Source organism: Mobula hypostoma, chromosome X1 (genome assembly GCF_963921235.1).
Source record: "Mobula hypostoma chromosome X1, sMobHyp1.1, whole genome shotgun sequence".
NCBI classification, from domain to species: Eukaryota; Metazoa; Chordata; class Chondrichthyes; order Myliobatiformes; family Myliobatidae; genus Mobula; species Mobula hypostoma.
This window is the reverse complement of record NC_086128.1, coordinates 12,558,227-12,573,180: the sequence shown is the minus strand read 5'-3', so window position 1 is coordinate 12,573,180 and position 14,954 is coordinate 12,558,227.

Below are 14,954 nucleotides of genomic sequence, written 5' to 3'. Positions count from 1 at the left end.
AAGGGATTTGCCTTCAAGCTACAAGCAGGTATAAACTGACCCATCCATTCTTCTGTTTTGGACTCAGGGACAACAGAATCCATCCAAAAACAAATTAAGAAGTTTATCTACTAAAAAACAAGTGATTTAAAGTTCAAAGTTCATTTATTATCGAAGTACATATATGTTACATATACAACTCTGAGATTCATTTCCTTGTGGACATACTCAATACATCCATAATAGAATAATAATCATTAAATAATCAAAGCAAGACCACTCCACCTTGGGCATTCAACTTGTGTGCGAAAGACAACAAACCGTGCAAGTACAAAAATAAAGAAATAATAGTAATAAATAAATAAGCAATAAATATCAAGAGCATGAGATGAAGAGTCCTTGAAAGTGAGTCCATAGGTTCTGGGAACAGTTCAGTGATGGAGCAAGTAAAATTGAGTGAAGTTATCCCCTTTTGTTCAGGAGCCTGATGGTTGAGTGGTAATAACCGTTCCTGAACCTGGTGGTATGAATCCTGAGGCTCCTGTACCTCCTTCCTGATGGCAGCAGCGAGAAGGGAGCATGACCTGGGTGGTGGGGGTCCCTGATGATGGATGCTGCTTTCCCGCAACAACTCTCCGTGTAGATGTGCTCAATGGTAGCGAGGGCTTTACCCGAGATAGATTTAGTAATAACCTTATTATAATAATCTGGAGAGGAAGACATGTGCTGTTCATCTGTACACAGGAATCTTTATCTCTTCCTTCCTGTCTCCTGCTCCTAGTTAACTGTTGGTAAGCCAGCACTACAGCAATCCCATACAGAGATACACAATAAATTGCACATTGAAATAAATAAATCGAAAGGTAAGCAAGCCAACCTTTCAAAAAAAAAGTGACGCCGACTTAATTTAAATAAATCCATCTTAAAAACGCGTAACAATGTCCACTGAAAAACAACTCTGTCTACTTCAGCTACAATGTGCTGGAAGAACTCAGTGAGTTGAGGAACATCTGTGGGAGGAAAGGAATTGTCGACATGAAGCATTGATAATTTCCTTCCTCCCACAAATGCTGCTCAAGTCACCAAGTTCTTCCAGTAGATAGTTGCGTCAGATTGCAGCGTTTGCAGTCTCTTTTGTCTCGATCTACTTAACGCGGGCAAATTCACCACAAATTGCTTGGAATGATTATAGATGAAAAACAAGTGATTATGCCTTAGAATTAAAGGATATCTTTAAGAACAAAAGACATTGATAAACTAGGGAATTCACCCGAAAACACGTGTCAAGCAATGACCATTATGGATGGGCAATAACAGCTAGATCCCGCAAAAAAATGTATAAATAAATAAAACACATTACCTGAAAGTAGGTGAATGCACTTTACAAGAAACAGTTTTATTTTAATTCAATCATTCCCATTCCCATTCTGATATGTCTAGTGGATGAGCAACACCTCATATTCCATCCGGGTAGCCTCCAACCTGATGGCATGAACATCGATTTCTCTAACCTCTGGTAATTTTCCCCCCCTCCCTCCCTCTCTTTTTTTCCATCCCACATTCTGGCTCCCCTTTCACCCCATTCTCTTCTCCTCACCTGTCCATCGCCTCCCTCTGGTTCTTCCCCTCCTTCCCTTTCATCCATCGTCCTATTAGATTCCTTCTTCTTCAGCCCTTTACCACTTCCACCTGTCCCCCTATAGCTTTTTACTTCATCCCTCCTCCCCTACCCACCCACCTACATTCCCCTTCACCTGGTCTCACCTATCATCTGCCAGCTTGTACTTCTTCCCCTCCCCCCACCTTCTCATTCTGGCTTCTTCCCCCTTCCTTTCCAGTCCTGATGAAGGGTCTTGGCCCAAAACAACGACTGTTTATCCCCCTCCATAGATGCTGCCTGACTTGCTGAGTTCCTTCTGCATTTTGTGTGTGCTGCTTAAAACAAGCCATTCCATTTTAAGATGAGAATCTTAAAACAACTAAATCCTCCTGAAATAAGTCAACCTTTGAAGAAATGAATCCAGCTGATAATTAAAGCAAACAACTCCACCCAAAAGCTTTAAAGGAAACAATACAATTTAAAAGCATGTAAATCCTAAACAAGAGACTCCACTTGAAAATTGATATCTCCTTAAAATGAATAAAGTGCAGTAAAAATGGATGGTTCTTAAAGTAAACAATTATCTTCAAGGAAGTGACTCCAGCAGAAAAAAGGAGATTCTATCTGAAACAAAAGAAATACAAGCTGTTGGAGGAACTCAGCGTGTCAGGCAGCATCTGTGGAGGGAAAAGAACAGTCGACATTTCAGATTAAGACCCTCTCCTGGTGAAGAAATAGCTCCCAAGTCCAACTGTGAGTCCAATTAAAGACAATTAGAAATGAATATATGCCCGTGTCATCTCCAATACAATAAATCTGAAAAAGGACGTGGTGACATGCTGTAGGTCTCGTTGCGCGTGTGGCCAGGCTCATTTCCTTCTTTGCCACAAGTGTTTAGACCAGACACTAGCCTCAAGGGTTGGTTATGAATCTATGCGGGAAACAAAACATGTAACCTTTGCTGCAAATTAATGTTTCTCCTCACTTTCAGCGAGATGCCTATCTGCTTGCAAGCAGCATTGTACCAGCGTACGTGAGGAAACACATAAAAATCTGCAGATGCTGGAAACCCGAAATAAAAGTGCTGGGAAGATTTGTTGGAATGTTGCAGTCTGCAGCTGATTCAGCAGCATTTGTGAAGTGGAAAGAGAAACACTGACCCTTCATCAAAAAAACACTACTGTAGCATGCTCTCTTTTGTGCTAACATTCTTCTGGTATAAGTGTAAAGAATTGACAGTGTATATTTCCCAAAAAGATAATTTCTCATTTGAACTCCAGTGTACTGAGTGACACAGGGAACATTAGAACTTATTTCTGGAAGGAATGGATTGTCAATGTAGTCTCTCCAGAAATGCCAGAATATTTCCTTCCCACTGCATGTATCAAAAAGCATTTGCTGATAACCATGATGAAACGTCTTTCGTCTTTGTCCTTCCCTGATCCTTACTTCCTTGATATTTAAAAGAGACATTGGGAAATAAGGATAACTAGATTGGCCTTGCAGAGTTGTTCAATGAACTGAAAGGCTTCCTTCTTATGTGCACCATTGTTACGTCTCTATTATATGTATTCACTGGTGGTGATCGACGTGTCCCTTTAACCCATAAATACTGCTTCTGTTCTATGAAATCCAAGGGACGAAAACCAGTGCCTGCACCTGTTCTGCTCACTCTAACATGCCCCAGTTTTAAAATGACTATAGCTTGCTTAAGTATTATTAATGGATCACCATCCCTCTTGGTTCCCTGGTGAATGTCAGTTCCCCTTATTTAACTTTCAATGCTGCGCATCAGACCCCTTTCTTACATATTGCAGAGATTCCTGAAGATGTGGGAATGCTGAAAGATTCACTAGTATTTCTAATTATCTCAATCCCACTCTAGAGCCGCTTGGGTCTTTTCTTATTTATTTTTTGAGACTTAGCTGGCATTTCTCACCAATCCCTCATTGCCTTGATAAAGAATGAGGTAGTGAAGCACCTTCTTGAACTGTTGCAGTCCTTCTGGTGAAGGTGCTCACAAAGCATTGTTGGGGAGGGATACATTTCCAAATCAGTATAGTGTGGGATTTGAAGGGGAACCTGCCGTTGGTGACGCTCCCATGCACTTACTACTCTTATCCTTGTTGGTGGTAGAGCTCATGGGTTAGAGAGGAGCTGGCCAAAGTTGATTGGAAGGGGACACTGGCAGGGATGATGACAGAAGCTGAACAATGGCTGAAGTTTCTGGGAGCAATTCTGAAGGCACATCCAAAAGAAGAAATATTTTAAAGGGAGGATGAGACAACCACGGTTGACAAGGGAAGTCACAGACAGCATTAAAGCAAAAGAGAGGGCATATTATATAGCAAAAATTAATGGGAAACTAGAAGAATGGGAAGCTTTTAAAAACCAACAGAAGACAACAGGAAAGCCGTAAGGAGAGAAAAGATGAAATATTAAGGTCAGCTAGCCAATAATATCTAAGGGGATACTATTAGTTATATAATTTTCAACTATATAAAGAGTAAAAGAGAGACAAGGGTGGATGAGAGACTGCTGGAAAATGATGCTGAAGAGGTAGTAATGGGGGATGAACTCAGTAAGTACTTTGCATCAGTCTTCACTGTGCAAGATACTTGCAGTATGCCAGGAATTCGAGAGTGCCAAGGAACAGAAGTTCCTGATGATCGATGCTGCTTTCCCGTGACAACTTTTTGTGTAGATGTGCTCCATGGTGGGGAGGGCTTTACCTGTGATTGACTGGGCCGTATCCACTACTTTTTGTAGGATATTCTGTTCAAGGACATTGGTGTTTCCATACCAGGCTCTGATGCAACCAGTCAATATACTCCCCACCATGCATCTATAGAAGTTTTAGATGTCAAGCCGATTCTTTGCAAACGTCTAAGGAAGCAGAGGTGTTGCTGTGCTTTCTTTGTCAAAGGCCCAGGACAGGTCCTCCAAAATTATAACCCCGAGGAATTTAAAGTTGCTGACCATCTCCACCTCTGATTCCCCGATGAGGACTGGCTCATGGGCCTCTGGTTTCCTCCTCCTGATGTCAATAATCAGCTCCTTGATCTTGCTGACATTGAGTAAGTGAGAGGTTGTTGTTATGGCACCACTCAGCCAGATTTTCAATCTCCTTCCTATGTGTTGATTTGTCACCACCTTTGATTCAGCCTACAACAGTGATACCGTTAGCAAACTTGAATGTGGCTTTGGAGCTGTGCTTAGACATACAATCATAGGTATAAAGCAAACAGAGCAGGGGCTGAGCACACGTCCTTGTGGTATACTTGTGCTGATGGAGACCATGGAGGAGATGTTGTTACCAATGCAAACTGACTGGGGTCTGCAAGTCAGGATTCCAGAGGACTGGAAAATTGTAAATAATACTCCACACTTTAAGGGAGGGAAAAGACAGGAAATTATGGGCCAGTTAGCCTGACAAACAATGACTGGATCCAACCTCTCCCACACCATTCCTCTCCAGCCTAGAGGAAGTGTCTCTCACCCTAGGAGCAGCAAATTTGTGTCTCTTTCTCTTGGCTGCAAATGATGCTGTCTATTGCCTTAACCATACTATTCCCACAACACTTTTCAGTTAACTCTGCCCTCCAACTGAAAAATGTCCTATCCCACATTGCTGCGATATGAAAGGATCACCCACTAAACATCCCCAAAAATAGCAAGCAGCATCTGGCATCTGAGCCAGCCAAACAGAGAAAGCAATTCTGATGAAATGTCAATGGCCTAACACACTAACTCTGTTTCCTTCATACACTACCTGACCCTTTGACTCTCCACAGCATTTGCTGCTTCTACATTCATTCTCTCGCCTCCCAACTCTGACTATTACTTCACATTCTTTCTCCCAGTATCTTGCAGTCAGGTATGACCATGCATTTTGCAATAGTTACTTTCTAGTTGCTCCAGAGTGTGGGAAACCAAGGGACAATTTTGGAGATAAGGCTGTCCAAGCCAATGTGGCAGCAATATAAGGCATAGTTTTCAGGGCAAGATTCTGGAGGGCAACTTTGATGTCCATCCATAATAACAAGGATCCAGTAGGTTCTGATGGCACCTGTGGAGTGGGCAAATCTACTTTTCCTTTTTCTAATTGGCAAGAGGCCCTCTGCCTGGACTCTTCTTTCAATCAAATCTCATGCCCCAACTTCAGTAGGACTATCTCTTGGTCAGGATGCCGTGGGACGAAAGCTCAGGTCTGATCACCATCACTGGCCCAGAGAACGAGTGTCCTGCTCCTGGTGACAGAACTGTGTCCATCTGCTCTCAGCAGCAAGGAGTACACAGGAGCGGCCTGGCTCACACTGTAAATCCCAGTTGAATGAAGACTTTGGGAAAAGAAAAGAAATAATGGAAAGGATATGAGAGACAACAGAGGAAGTTTGAATGAAAGTTTACAGAAGTGACCAAGGTTCAGGGTGCAGCTGCAACTGTCACTGTTTTCACAAAAGGGACTGTTCCATTTCTTATTATAGCACCTTCCCCTCAGCTGTCAGATTTCTGAACAGTCCACCAACACATGAACACAATCTCACTATCCTACTTTTGCACTATTATTGTGACTTACAGTAATTTGTGATGCCTGCACTGTACTGCTGCCACAGAACAACAAATTTCACAGCTAACGCCAGTGACAATAAACCTGATTCTGATTCTGAGAGCACAACGACGGTGAACGTGGTTTCTTTTTATTTCCACACACTTCTCATCTCTACACCTCCTCCACCACCCTGCCAAGGGATTTGTGCTCCTTTGAAAGTGCTGACAATTACAGATGATGCCTTACTTAAATCACCAAGCTACAGCTCAAACTGGAACAGCCACATTCATTCCAGTTCTGGCAGCTGAGTGGAATTTGGTGAAACAGAACAAAATAAACTGGTATTTTTTAGTTGAACACATAATCGTAATTTCCTAGAATTTTGTAAAGAGAAAGAGTATTGATAAATTAGAACAATTTGTGCAACTCTTAACACACACACACACACACACACACACACACACACTTGCATACTAGTTTAAATAGTGCCCAGAGGCCTGGATCAATAATCGGGTTCCAGCAACTGGAGAATTTACATTCAAATTAGATTTCGAATCAAATACTTACATAAATTTGGAATGAAGACCTAGTATGAAGCCCATCTGGGTCACTAATATCTTTGAGGGAAGATAATCTGCTATCATTCCCCAGTCTGGCCTAGGTGTGATTCTTAACTCCTCTCTAAAACCAGCCAGCAAGTCACTCAGTTGATTAGTAAATAATTAGCAATGAACAATTCAGGATGAACAGTAAATCGCTGGACTTGTCAGCATTCACATATCATGAATCTACAGAAGAAAATTCATTGTCTATTTCAACTCAGAGATGATTTTATTCAAACGGACCGCAGTAGGAAATGTCAACAGAAAGCATCCACCTTATCAAAATTAATCATCGTCAAAGAAACTTACTGAAACGTTTATCAAAGGTAGGCTGGGAAGTGCACTTGCTCACATTAGATAGTCCCTGAGAAGTTAGAGAGAGGAGAAGCTCACATGCAAACATTTACATGAATTAGGAGCAAGAGAATACCACGCAGCCCCAAACTCCTGCATTTAATAAGATCATGACTCACCAGACCGTAAATCAGCTTCCATCTGCTTGTGATAACTTTTCACCCCTTTGCTTCGCAAACATCTACCTACCTCTGTATTAAAAACATTCAAAGATTCAACTTCCTTTGAGGGAAAGAGCTCCAAAGACAGATAGCCCTTCTGAACTGGATTCCTTGCACATCTCCAATTTGTTGGTTGCAGAGCAACATCGGTGTAGATTTGTGATCAATTTGATATTATTGTTCATGAACTCTTTATCCTTGTATTATCCGATACTTATTTATAAGAGAATGACAGGAGAACATATCCTTGGATTTCTTCTTCCCAGGTATTCCTTTGTTTAGAATCATCACTTATCACCCACCAATAAAACAAAACCTGCACCGCTGTAGTTAATTTCACAAACTTACTAGCTTTTCCTGGCATCTCCTCACTGGCAAAAAAAATCAGTTGGTCTGAAATTGTCCTCTCTCATAGCAGCTCTCTGCCCAACGTGTTAATTTCACTACATTTGTTCAGTGTCTATTAGAGACACACAGGCTGACTTCTGGTTTCAGCGGGACTTTCCCCGTGGTTGTATCAACCAACAGTAACGTCAGTGGAACAGGAAAGGCCTGTTCTCTTTTCAGTTCAGAGTCGTTCTTTTCTCAGGCTTGTCATCATTTGAAACAATTGCCAGAAATCTGGCTATTTCTTTACAGTGTGCCACCTCTTTTATACTTCACCCAATATTCACAAGGAGCTAGGTTTAAGCATCGCATTCAAAAACAGACACCATCCCTTGATATCCAACCATATCCTGTTTTGTCTTTCAGAAATATTAAAAATAAAACCATTAAAAAAGAAAATATTGGAGCAATTTAATAGCTAGAAAGCCTGTTGTTTGCACTGGCCCTATTAAAAGTTAAAAGACACCTTGGACAATGCAGTGTTGCCCCAATACTGCAGCAGGGGTGACAGCCAAGATATATGCCACATTTTAAAAGGCAGCAGGCACCAATGAGGTCCCCTCAGCCTGACTGATATGTTAACCTGAGCATTGGATGGAAAAGACAGGTCAATCCAACATAAAGCTGAGAAAGAGCCAATAATAGAACAAAAACAGAAAATTCTTATTTTTGGTAGCTCCAAATCTGAGGACCACTAGGGTAATGCAAGACAAAAAGTTCCATCTTCTCTACCCATAACAAACAACTTTTTTAAAGTAATTACAAATTCAGTGTCAACTTGTGGACAGTTGTAACCAATGGGATCCCAGTTACAGCAACAACCCCAGCACTTCAACTCATTTCACCAGGGAGTCCTCACAGGCATTAGGAAGAGTCTATCATTTGAGCAGTTAGTTGGAGTCAAGGCTGGAATGAGCAGGAAAAGAACAAGGTGCTAACTTACTCCTTGAAGTATCAAAGGATTATATATGCCAAATTATTGAAACTTTGTATTTCTAAATTCTTAAATTCTAAACATGGAAAGTTTCGGCTAATTGTGTAAAATGGGCTTTATTTACTCAGCTTCTCATTATATGCTTGTCCAAATTTTTACCAAGCTCGGAGTGATGCACACCACACAGTTGAATATCATCAATTTTACACGATTAACCAAAGTGAAAATGACCATCAGTATCACTGTAAGTTAGTTAAAATGATCAAAGAATCATCCTTAATATTGTTTGATACAGTGAGAGCAAGGCAGACCATTGGAAAACTTGCCTTTGAGAATTAGGAATGTGCCTTCAATGTGAAATATAAAAATGCCTTCAAGAATGAAGAAATTTAACAAATTCAAATTAAAAATTGTTGAGTGTGTGATCAATGTTGATCCTACCTCATCTTGCCAAGCTCCTCAGAACCAATTTCCTCAAAAAAAGTCAAATAAATTGACAGAAATATTCAAATTTTAAAATAATGTTTTCAAAACTTCACCTTTAATTTCAGTGAGGATGAGAAAATAAAACATTGGATGTTCGGGATCAGTAGATAATATCCATTCCTGATATGTAACAACAAATTATTAGCTGTTTTCTGCCCATTAATGTGTATTCAGGAGCTAACTACAAAGAGAAGAGACTGCTTTGGTGGTTTCTCAGCAGTTGGTCCAAATTTGCAGAAGTACATAACGTGGGCAGAAATTACCCGATCTGGTTTTAAATAAAATTCAGTTGCACAGCACACAAAGATTGAAAACATAAAACTACAGATGCAGAAATCTGAAATAAACACTAAAATACTCAGCAGGTCAGGCAGCATCAATGGAGAGAGATATTTTTGGTTAATGAATAGAAAAAGTTAACACCTTTTTGAGTTGGGTTGCACAAATGGCATTGCCAGCTGAGAGAGCACGGTGAAGGTTTGTTGCTCATCTATCTGGAGGGGTTGAATGAGAAGAGAGAAAATAAACAAAAATTTTCCCATTCATCTCCTTCTATTCACACCTCCTCCAGATAGATAAGCTGTGATTAGAAAGCATTCATCACCTTCTCTTAAGACACCACCAACAGCATTTGCGTCATGTGGACAATCTTAATTTCCACTCTATCACAGACATTCTCTCTTTTCTCTCTACCCCCATCCTTTTCTCTAACTTAAAACATGTTTGATTCTAGTTTTTCCTAGTTCTTATGAAAACTCATAGACCTGAACCTATTCACTCTATTTCTCTCTCCACATTTGCTATCTGACCTGCTGAGTGTTTCCAGCAATTTTTATTATAGAACAGGTAGAATTTTCTAACCTTCCTTACAACCATAATTCCTTTCCTTCTTTTCTTTTAAGTCCCCTCCCTTATTTTGCAAACAGTAAATGTGCAGCAAATATTAATACCATAACATCTGTCCCATTTCTGCTATCAGCAGTGGCTCATGGTACATGCTTCACACAAAATGGTGTCAATTTTTTTTCTGTAGAAACAGATAGAGAAAGTAAAATGCCAGCAAGCACGTGGAGCAAAATGATGTTTGAAGGCTTTCATTTTGGATCTAAGCTGTTAGCTGCCTATGACAAACACACGGCACAATGTTTTTCAACCAGATGGCACATTACAGCCCTCAACGCTCAATATTAAATGCAACAATTAAACAATGAACCAGTCTTTCTCGTTTGTGTCTGAACTAGCCAGTTCTGATGTGTGATCATCAACTTGCAACGTTAATTCCATTTTACTCCCTCCACAGACGCCACCTGACCTGTTGATAAGACAGAGGAGCAGAATTAGGCCATTCAGCCCATTGAGTCTGCTCCACACATACTGTCTTGTGAGGACTGGACAGGCTAAGCTTGCAACTGCTGTGTTTAAGAAAGTGAGAGGTGACCTGATTGAAACATATAAGACCCTGAGGGGTCTTGACTGGGTCCATGAAAAGAGGATGCTTTCTTTTGTGGAAGGTTCTTAAACTAAATTTTTTATCGGCTCTGAGGGTCCAGAGTCTTCGGAACTCTTTCCTTTAATGATGCTGGAAGAAGCACCTTTTAATATATTTTAAGGCAGAGGTGGATCAATGCTTAATAAAACTGAGACAAGGTTCAGTTAGGGGGTGATGCCTCTCACAGTTAACCTCTCTTGACAGTTTTGGCTTATCCAAAAGAAATAAGCAACGAGCAGAGGGTGAGGAAATGGGCTTGTTAGTGTTTGCATTTTGAGTGCAAAATTAAGTTTCAAATCTAGTAATGTACTAAGATCTTATCCTTGTTTTCAAATGCCTCCGAGATCTTATCAATGCTTATCCATCCTGATAATGGTCAGCACCATCTCCCACCTGGGGCTTAGAGCATGCAGGTGAGCCCTCTTCCTCTGCATAGCTTCTGCTGCCTTCAGGTGACAGAGAAGTGTGTCAGGGGGTGGCTTGATTAGGTAATTTGACTGCCTTGATGAAATAGGTGGCATAGTGTATAACGCTGTTGGATGTCGGTACATAACAGCACATCCAAGGACTATGTTGGTCATTTACACAAATGACACATTTCGCTGTATATTTTCATGTAAACCAAATCTTTATCTTTATCTTTATCAATGACCTGAGTAGTTCCTGATGTGGAGTTATCGGGAACCACACATCTGAGCAGATCTGGGTAAGGGTGGACTGTGTGGCAAAAACAGACTAAGTTGTCGCTCGGGGTCACAGTACAATGAGCCCTTGCTGGATATGTGTCCGCATGGACTCCAGGTTGTCTCCTGGAAACAAGCGCAGGGTATGTACATTCTCACATGGACAATCGTCACTTCAGTGAGGTAGCAGAGGTCTGCAAACATGTCTTACTGAGGTAGCTTTCAGAAGAGAAGGGGGAAATTTGAAAGAAAAGGATTGGGGAGGGGGGAGGAAAAGAAGAGATTTGTTTTGTGCACAAGATCTTGATGGATGTGGATTGGGTAAATTGAGAAAAGCTGTTCAACTAGCATACAGTTCCTGAACCAAGGGCATAGTGATGAGGAAAGAGTGCAAGGGGGATCTGAGGGAAAGTGTTTTACGTAGAAGCTGGTAATAGTCTGGAACACACTGTGTAAGAGTGGTGGAAATGGAGCTAAACAGAGCTTTCAAAAGGGAATTGGATAGATTAGATTTAGATTAGATTCAACTTTATTGTCATTTTGCCGAGTACAGATACAAAGCCAATGAAATGCAGTTAGCATCTGACCAGAAATTCAAAGAATAGTGTTATTTACGAAATAACTGTGAATAAAAAGTAAGTGCTACAGCACACAAATATAAAAGTACTGAGTCAGTACAATATGGGTGCAATACTGCTTAGCACTGTGATGTGAGGTTCAGCAGGGTCACAGCCTCAGGTAAGAAGCTCTTCCTGTGCCTGCTGGTGTGGGAGCGGAAGCTCCTGTAGCACCTACCGGATGGGAGGAGAGTAAAAAGTCCATGGTTAGGGTGAGATGCATCCCTGATAATGCTTTTCGCCCTGCCCAGGCAGCGTTTATGGTAGATGTTCTCAATGGTGGGCAATTGGGTGCCGATAATCCGCTGGGCAGTTTTCACCACCTGCTAGAGTGCTTTGCAGTCCAATACAATTGCCATACCACACTGAGATGCAGTTGGTGAGTATGCTCTCAATGGTACAGCGGTAAAAGTCTGTCAGTATCCTGAGACAGAGGTGAGCTTTCTTCATGCTCCACAGGAAATAAAGGCACTATTGCGCCTTATGATCAGGATGGAGGAGTTCAGGGACCAGGTGAGATCCTCGGAAATGTGGACACCAAGGAATTTAAAGATTGATACATGCTCCACTACAGCCCCGTTGATGTAGATGGGAACGTGAGTGTGGCTTCTGGCATGCCTGAAGTCCACAATGATCTCCTTGGTCTTCTGGGTGTGAAGGGCCAGGATGTTGTCGGCACACCATGCGGCCAGGTGCTGGACCTCGTCCCTGTAGGTCGTCTCGTCATCCCCTCTGATCAGACCAACCACCGTGGTGTCGTCTGCAAACTTGATTATGGAGTTAGAACCATGTACAGGAACGCAGTCATTGGTGAAAAGGGAGTAGAGAAGAGGGCTCAGCACACAGCCTTGAGGCACGCCGGTGTTCAGGGTGAGAGTAGAGGAGGAGAGGTTGTCTAACTTAACTGATTGGGGTCTGTTAGTCAGAAACTCCAAGGTCCAATTGCAGAGGGATGAGCTGATACCAAGCTGGGGAAGTTTGGTGATCAGCTTGGAGGGGATCACAGTATTGAATGCTGAACTAAAAGTCAATGAACAGCATTCTGACGTAAGGGTTGGGGCTGTCCAGGTGGGTGAGGGCAGAGTGAAGTGCCGTGGAGATGGCATCCTCTGTTGACCTGTTGGTTCGATAGGCAAATTGATGGGGGTCCAGGGTAGTGGGCAGACAGGATTTCAGATGTGATAGAACCAGTCTCTCAAAGCACTTTGCAATGATGGGGGTGAGTGCAACTGGACGGAAGTCATTCAGGCCCGTGGCAGTGGAATGCTTCGGCACTGGCATGATGGTGGCGATCTTGAAGCTTGTGGGGACAAATCCCTGGGCCAGGGACAGATTAAAAATGTCCGTGAAGACCCCGGCCAACTGCCCTGCACAGACTCTGAGCACACGGCCAGGTATTCCATCCGGACCAGCTGCCTTCCGTACATTCACCCTGCTCAGGGTGGCGTAAACATCGGAGGTGGAAAGTGAGAGAGGCGGTTCACCAGGTGGGAGATCCGTTTTGAGGGTGACCTCCTTGTTCTCTCGGTCAAAGCGAGCGTAGAAGTAATTGAGCTCATCAGGGAGGGAAGCAGAGCTGGAAAGGGGCACAGTACTAGGTGGTTTGAAGTCTGTAATGACCTGTATGCCACGCCACATGCGCTGGGGGTCTGAGGAGTTGAAATGCTCCTCAATTCTCTGTTTGTATATGTGTTTATCCTGAGAGATTCCCCTCCTCAGGTTGGCCCTGGCTGAGCTGTAAGTCTCCCGGTCTCCAGACCTGAAGGCTGAATCTCTGGTTTTGAGCAGGAGGCGAACTTCTCTGTTCATCCATGGTTTCTGATTGGGGAAAACTTTATTTGTTTTTGTGATGTCACTCTGTCTACACACTTGTTGATGTGCTCAAGGACAGAGTTGGTATATAAATCAATGTTAGTCTGAGAGTCTGTGTGGCATGGGCAGCAAACGTGCTCCAGTCTGTGTGCTGGAATTGGTGCTGAAGAGCAGAGTCAGCCCCCTCCAGCCAGATCTGAATAGTCTTCATTGTGGGTTTCACACGTTTAATGACCGGGCTATACTTGGAAAGCAGAAACAATGAAAGATGGTCCGACTGTCCCAGGTGGGGGAGGGCAGTGGCTTTGTAAGGGTCAGCCACATTTGTGTGGACATGATCTAAGGTTTTATTACCCATTGTGGTGCATGATACATTTCGGCACTCAATGGAAAATAATTTACAAGGTTGGAGGGAAAAACAAAGGAATGGGAGTGATAGAATTAGTCTGTGGGGAGCCAGCATTGACTTAATGGGCCAAATGCCCCCACTCTGTGCTGTAATTCTGTATCATGTCTGTTATCTCACTGTCACTGATCCTCTTGTCTTCGCTTCAGCTGAGCTGTCATTCCAAATTCAATTCTTTTCAATGTCATTCAACTGAGAAGGAGATTCCTCTTGTAGATACTGGTCAGGACATTAGTAGTGACTGGCACGGATTCAACAGTAATGATCTTTGTACATACATGTGGTTAATTTGCCACCATGCATTACTTCCTAGTTTTATAGTCTGGTACAGTAGTTAAAACACTATCTTAAAGGGAAAGTCAATTATTCCTCTTTCCAACTGTTACAAGCGGTTTCCTTTTTTCTCTGACAGTGATTCATGAGGAACAGGATGTTTCCTGTTTATTAGAATTGTGCACTGACAGCTCTGTGAGAGGCAGATGGAACCTAATGACAAAAATGTGGCGAAGGGATAAAAATCACACTAGGATGAGTTGTGGATAAAATTCACACTGGAATGAGATGCTGATTGCACAGGGAGGGAGATTAACACAGGGACTAACTCTGCACGCAGCCTGCAGTGTTGCCTTTGTGTGAAGTTTGCGTGTTCTCCCAGTGACTACATGGATTTTCTCCGGGAGCTCCCTGTTTTCTCCTAAGTCCCAATGTGAATTGCCCGCAGTGTTGACTGGAAATGTGCGGAGATTAAAGTAGGATTCATGCAAGTGGGTGGTGGATGGTCAGAAGGGTTCATTTCTATGCTGTACAACTCTATCCTGGTACTCATTAATGGGGAGGCGTGTGTTGAGAGGGGGGATACTCTTTGCATATTGTGTGGGGTGCAAATGATTCC